We start from the raw sequence: 6,000 nt of genomic DNA on the forward strand, positions 1-6,000 counted from the left end.
CGTTTGAAAGTTATCAGCTCTTTTCTAGTTACTATAACCTTCACTTGTCGGAGGTGTTATAAATTTTTAATTAACACTTGTTCGATGTGTACGGTGCAGCTTTTTGCTGCTGATGTCAGATGCATTTTTAGTGGATATTTAAAACTGTTGCTTGGCAGCTTTTGCACCTCAACCAGTCGTCTCTTGGTACTGAAAACGTGGTACGTGGTATACTGGGCCATTTTTGTATGTACCTATGTAAGAACTAAATGTATTCTCCCCTGTGGATGAAACTAGATTTATATCTGTTAATAAAATTTAGAGATTGCTCGCTCTTGTATTAAGATTTAAGACGTAAGAAAGAAGCTGTCTTAGTATACACCATCACTACCCATGTGTGTTTGTTTGTTGGTTTGTCCTTCTATCACGTCGCAACGGAGCAACGGAATGACCTGATTTTTTGCATTGGTATAGTTGGAGAGTGGAGAGACCTGGAGAGTGAGATAGGCTACTTTTTAACCCGGAAAATCAAAGAGTTCCCACGGGATCTTTAAAAACTTAAATCTACGCGGACGAAGTCGCGGGCATCAGCTAGTATTATTATAAATTCATTACTTCGTTATATTTTCGTTGTAGCGTAAAAAAGATGAAACAGCGAGAAACGTGGTATTTTATTTAACGTTAATGGAAATGCATTTTTGTGTAAATTCTTTATGAAAATATATTCTTTCTTGTTCGTGGAATTTAGTGCAGAATAAATAATAAATTAATAATTTATTAATTTATAAGAAATTTTTTTTCTTTTAAAATAATATTTTAAATTTTTGTATTAACTTTGATGTAAATATTTTGCCTGTTTATATAAAAAATCTATTAATAAAATTAGGTATACATAATATTAGGTAAACATATCAGACGGGAACTTTATATTACACAATTACATAAACTAGATTATTTATTTTTTAAGGATTGAAGAGTACTGGTAGAGCAATCCCATAAATGGCTACAGACTACAGTACTTACTCCATGCACATATCTAATTAAAAAAAAGGTTCCGGCGAATTGAGCACGTCTCCTCCTTTTTTGGAAGTCGATTAAAAAGCTTCTAGCGTAGGTATAGCACCGCTTGACTTTGTTGAGTTGCTACAAATAAGTAGGTAATGATTTCCTATTGTTAATGAGAAATCTTCTTTAAAGTATTGTAAAGAGCGATTTATATTAATCAATTTCCCTCAGTAGCACTTAGCGGTTCAGTCGCTCACGCTAATGTAGCCAATAACTACTCCTGAAGGTACACAATTTATACCTATACCTGATTTTCCTTTAGACCCTTTTTCCATGTAATGGGTACATAATCGTAAAGCCCAAAGTATCTATAAGCCCATATAAATATAAAATATTGGTTATAACTACGCTTGGAGGAAAGAACCTATATCTTTGGTATATCCTGTAAACATATCAATATTGTATAGTGATTCTTGCATCCTGGTCTTTCAAGAACATCCGGCTACAATATTATGTTTATATTACGTCCTTTGACATTGTCCTCAGCCTTTAGTCGGAAATAAACAAGGCAGATGTTTATGACAGACATAAATCTGACTCGTTTTAACTGTGTCTTCCATCTGAGAAAAGATCTTAGCATTAGGTACTTAGTCTCAACGCAATTCAAGTTATACCTATAGCGAGGTTCCGCATTAAAATAATGTACCTACCTAGCGAAAAATATTTATTTTTATATTTAGTTCACGGAGGTGCCTGAATTATGAAATATATGAACGGCCGATATGGGTTTTTTTACATTAAACATGCTCATCGAATGGGAAAATATGAGCTTTGAGACGGTAAAAATGGCGCGGCCGAATGAACGTCCATTGTAGGTCACGTAGGGGGAATAGCAATAAATAAATATGTGGATGGAGAGATACATTTCAAAATCAAGTTGCGTAACTTGCACTATTTTCCTAATAATTATGTTTTTTTATTACTGGACTAGAGTTAAACATCCGCGTTGATTTAGGTGGTTTTTTTTAAATCTAGAGGGAAGTCTTTGAATTTTCATGATGAAATACCCGTCTCAGATATGCAAAATATATCGGTTCTAACACTGAGGTAAGGATGCATACGATTTCAGTTGTTTAAGAAATACCTTGTGGGAACTTTTTAATTTACCGGGATAAAACTGGCATAATAATTGACATACGTAGTCATAAAAATTGGCATAGTCATACAAATTGGCATAGTCTGCCTAGGATGCAAAGCTTTCTCTATATCGTCACAATCGGTTACACAGTTGAGACGTAATAAAAACTAGTAAACAAACAGACACACTTTCGCATTTACAATATTAGTATGGATTGTGCCGTTTACAACACCTTGTCGGGGGTATGACCTACTGTTACAGTATACCTACACACTGTAAGCAATGTGGCGAATATTATTTATTTAGGTTCGCAGGAAAATATTTTGTAGGAAAATAGACACATTATGAGGAAATGTTTGGTTATAAAACAAGCGCCTATATCTGTACCTACCTAACAGCACCAATTTGTGTACCAATATTGGTGCTGCGTTACGCACGCATAGAGGTATACTTATTACGCGAAGGTCGAATGGCCTACGTGCTATTGATTAGGCATAGTTCTGATCCCGGCGTTGCTTGGATACAGATTGTGTATAGTAGGTATTTTCATTACTACACAGGGCATATTTCATTATTGCCGCGGGCGTTATTCCGCGGATTCAAAATATGTGCCAGTTGTTCGCTGAGGCAGGCTATGTATGTGCGCTCTAACTTTGTTATTGTTGTTATTTGGGCTGCCATAGGGCTCTCTAACAGTGGCGTAGTTAGGGACAAGAGCATCGTGCATAGAGGAAAAATCGGGCCCCCACCCCCCTTTTTCCACGTAGCTTAAACTTTTATTAGCCCTAAACCATTAATAATAAGTATTTTATTTATTTGAAATTGTTAAATTTTAGTATCGAATGTAGTCAACTTTAATATGTATTAAATGAATCCTAATAATCCATACTAATATTATAAATGCGAAAGTGTGTCTGTCTGTCTGTCTGTCTGTCTGCTACGCTTTCACGGCTCAACCGCTGAACCGATTTGAATGAAATTTGGTATCGACTTAGGTTATTTTTCGGGAAAGGACATAGGCTACTTTTAATCCCGGAAAAACAAACAGTTCCCGCGGGATAGCACGCTATCTTTCACGCATTTGTCGTTCAATAACGCCGCAACAGAGCTACGGATTGACGGCATTTTTTGCATAGACATAATTGAAGACCTAGTAATATTATAATGTGAAAGTGTGGATATTTGTTACTCAATCACGCAAAAACGGCTGAACAAATTTGGAATGGAGATAGATTATTATACCCTGGATTATACTGGTTACTATGTGTTAACCCTATGTGTTTACACATGGGCTACTTTTTATCCCGGAATATCAAAGAGTTCCCGCGGGATTTTGAAAAACGTAAATCCACGTGGATGAAGTCGCGGACATCAGCTAGTAGGTTCATAAATAAATGAAACACCTTCCGAAGAGAGGAGCCTGCTGCTCCTCTCTTTTCAAAGCTTAAGAGGGAGGGGTGTCTCAGAGGTTCGGGGTCCGGTGCACTGCATCTCCTGGCTCTACGATAGCGACGCCACTGCTCCCTAATTTGAATAATGATCCACTAAAAGTAAAACTTATTAGGGCAAAAGTTTCTCAAAAAATTCAAAAAGAAAAATCTCACCTTTTCATTGCTGTAATAAAGTGAATTACGTTTTCTAGAAAGAAAATGTTATTCTAAACGAAATATTTCTAGAAGGAAATATTTTCATAATGAATCAAAACGAATAACACTGCTTTATAATATAAAGTCGTAGCAATAAAGTACAGAATATAAAATAAAAATAATAATATGAACGTACTTTTTCCTGGGGCCGTGTTTTTTATTCACCCAGCGAAGCGGACCGACAGTTTTAATAAATCCTTCTACAAGTGAGTGCTGTACGAACAGGCTTAGAGTAATCCCTGCAAACTGTTTGCGGACCTATGCCTCATTTTACTGACGCCGCGGAGGATAAAAGAAAACGCGGTAAGGGTACGAATGAGGGGAGTAACTACCAAAAGTAATGGAATTTCGACTTCGGATGTGTCCGATCTTCGTATTTCACTAACAAATATAGAGTGGGCCCATTTTTTTTTGCGAATCTTTATCTTTAAAAATGCTCTGACTAACCTTTCGACGTACCTACTATATTATAAGCTCAAAGTTATGTGTAAAAACTTGAAATGTGGGTAAGTTTTCTATATAACAAAGATCCCCACTAATAAAGGTTTTTAGTAATCCCACATCGGCCGGATGAGCTGGAAAAGCGTTTAAGAATCCCGTGGGAACTTTTTCATTTTCCTGGATAAAAAGTAGCCTATACCCGTCCTCGGCATGTAACTAACGCTGTACTAATCATCGCAGACAGGCTGACAGACACACTTTCTCTATCTATTTATATGCAAGTACATTCAAAAGGTATAAAGTATATTTTTAATAATAATTATTAAGTTAAATAAAATAGAGTAGACTAAATTACCATTTTCCAATATATCTATCAATATTTATTACTGTAATTTAAGTATATATAAGGTCCGAAATATACCTACCCATGTTAAAGCAAATCTGCAGTAGGTAATCATTGAATTTTCAGCATTTGTAGTATCAAGTAATCGTTTAATTTAAACTTAGTCCAGAACCAATATTCAGAATATCGGATAAGATCCAAGTTATTTAATTAAAGGAGATCGAGAATTTAGGAGATTTAAATGAACGGTTAGAGCTTTACTGCTGCATCGAGCAGCTGCGTTGGATTTTATTTGCCTTATTGCTTCGTAGTAGCAAATTCGTTTAGCTACAAAATTCTAATAAAATTCTCATATACATATAAGGTAAGGTTTTTAGAAATACAACATGGTGCATCATCACGTCCACGACGTCCACTGCTGGACGTAAATATCTCTTGCAGGGACTTCCTTGCACCGCCTGAATCCAGCGGCTCCCTGCAACTCGTTTGATGTCTTGTGTTCACCTAGCGGGGGGTATGCCAATGCTTCGTTTTCCGGCGCGAGGTCGCTATTCTAGCACCTTTGAACCCCAACGTCTATCGTGTTTTTGAACTAGGTTCGAGGTTTTTTAAGCTTTTTAGACATACAACATGTTTTACTATATCAACAAAAACCAGCCAAGTGCGAGTCAGACTCGCGCACCGAGGGTTCCGTACTCGGGTATTTTTTCCGACAAACACTAAATAAACTACCAACTACTACTGTTTTAGAATGTACAGGTAAAGCCGTTTCATATGATACCGCCCTTGATATAGTTATCTTACTTGGAAAATTGAAACACATTTTAATTTTTTTTTTGTGATGTAACCATAAATTTACGGTTTTCGGATTTATTCCTCTACTTGTGCTATAAGGCCTACCTACCTGCCAAATTTCATGATTCTAGGTCAAGAGGAAGTACCCTATAGATTTTCTTGACAGATACGACGGACGGACGGACAGATAGACAGACGGACAAAAAGTGATCCTATAAGGGTTCCGTTTTTCCTTTTGACGTACGAAACCCTAAAAAAAACTAAAGTTCTTTCTTTTCCTATTACGAGTACCAATTATGCGAGTAGTTCTACTCTCTAATCAAAAGTTTCCAGTTTGTATTTTTGCTGTTTGATTTACGCGTCATTGAATAAAACGTAGACAGAGAACAATTTGCAGAGCTTAACGAAAAAGCCTGTTCGTGTTGGACTCACTTGTCGAGGGATTTATTTAACGCGTTAACGCGTAGGTAAGTATAATATTAACTAACAGGCACGCGCAAGGGTGGCCCTTTTAGGGTTCCGTAGCCGAAGGTACTGCTAACTGGATTACTAAGCCTTCGTTGTCTATCCGTCTGTCCTTCAGCGGGCTGTACTTATCTCATGAACCATAATAGGTAAAGAGTTTTGTAACAAAAAATATCTACTTAATAAAA

The sequence above is a fragment of the Maniola jurtina genome, chromosome 4, assembly GCF_905333055.1.
Source record: "Maniola jurtina chromosome 4, ilManJurt1.1, whole genome shotgun sequence".
Lineage (NCBI taxonomy): Eukaryota > Metazoa > Arthropoda > Insecta > Lepidoptera > Nymphalidae > Maniola > Maniola jurtina.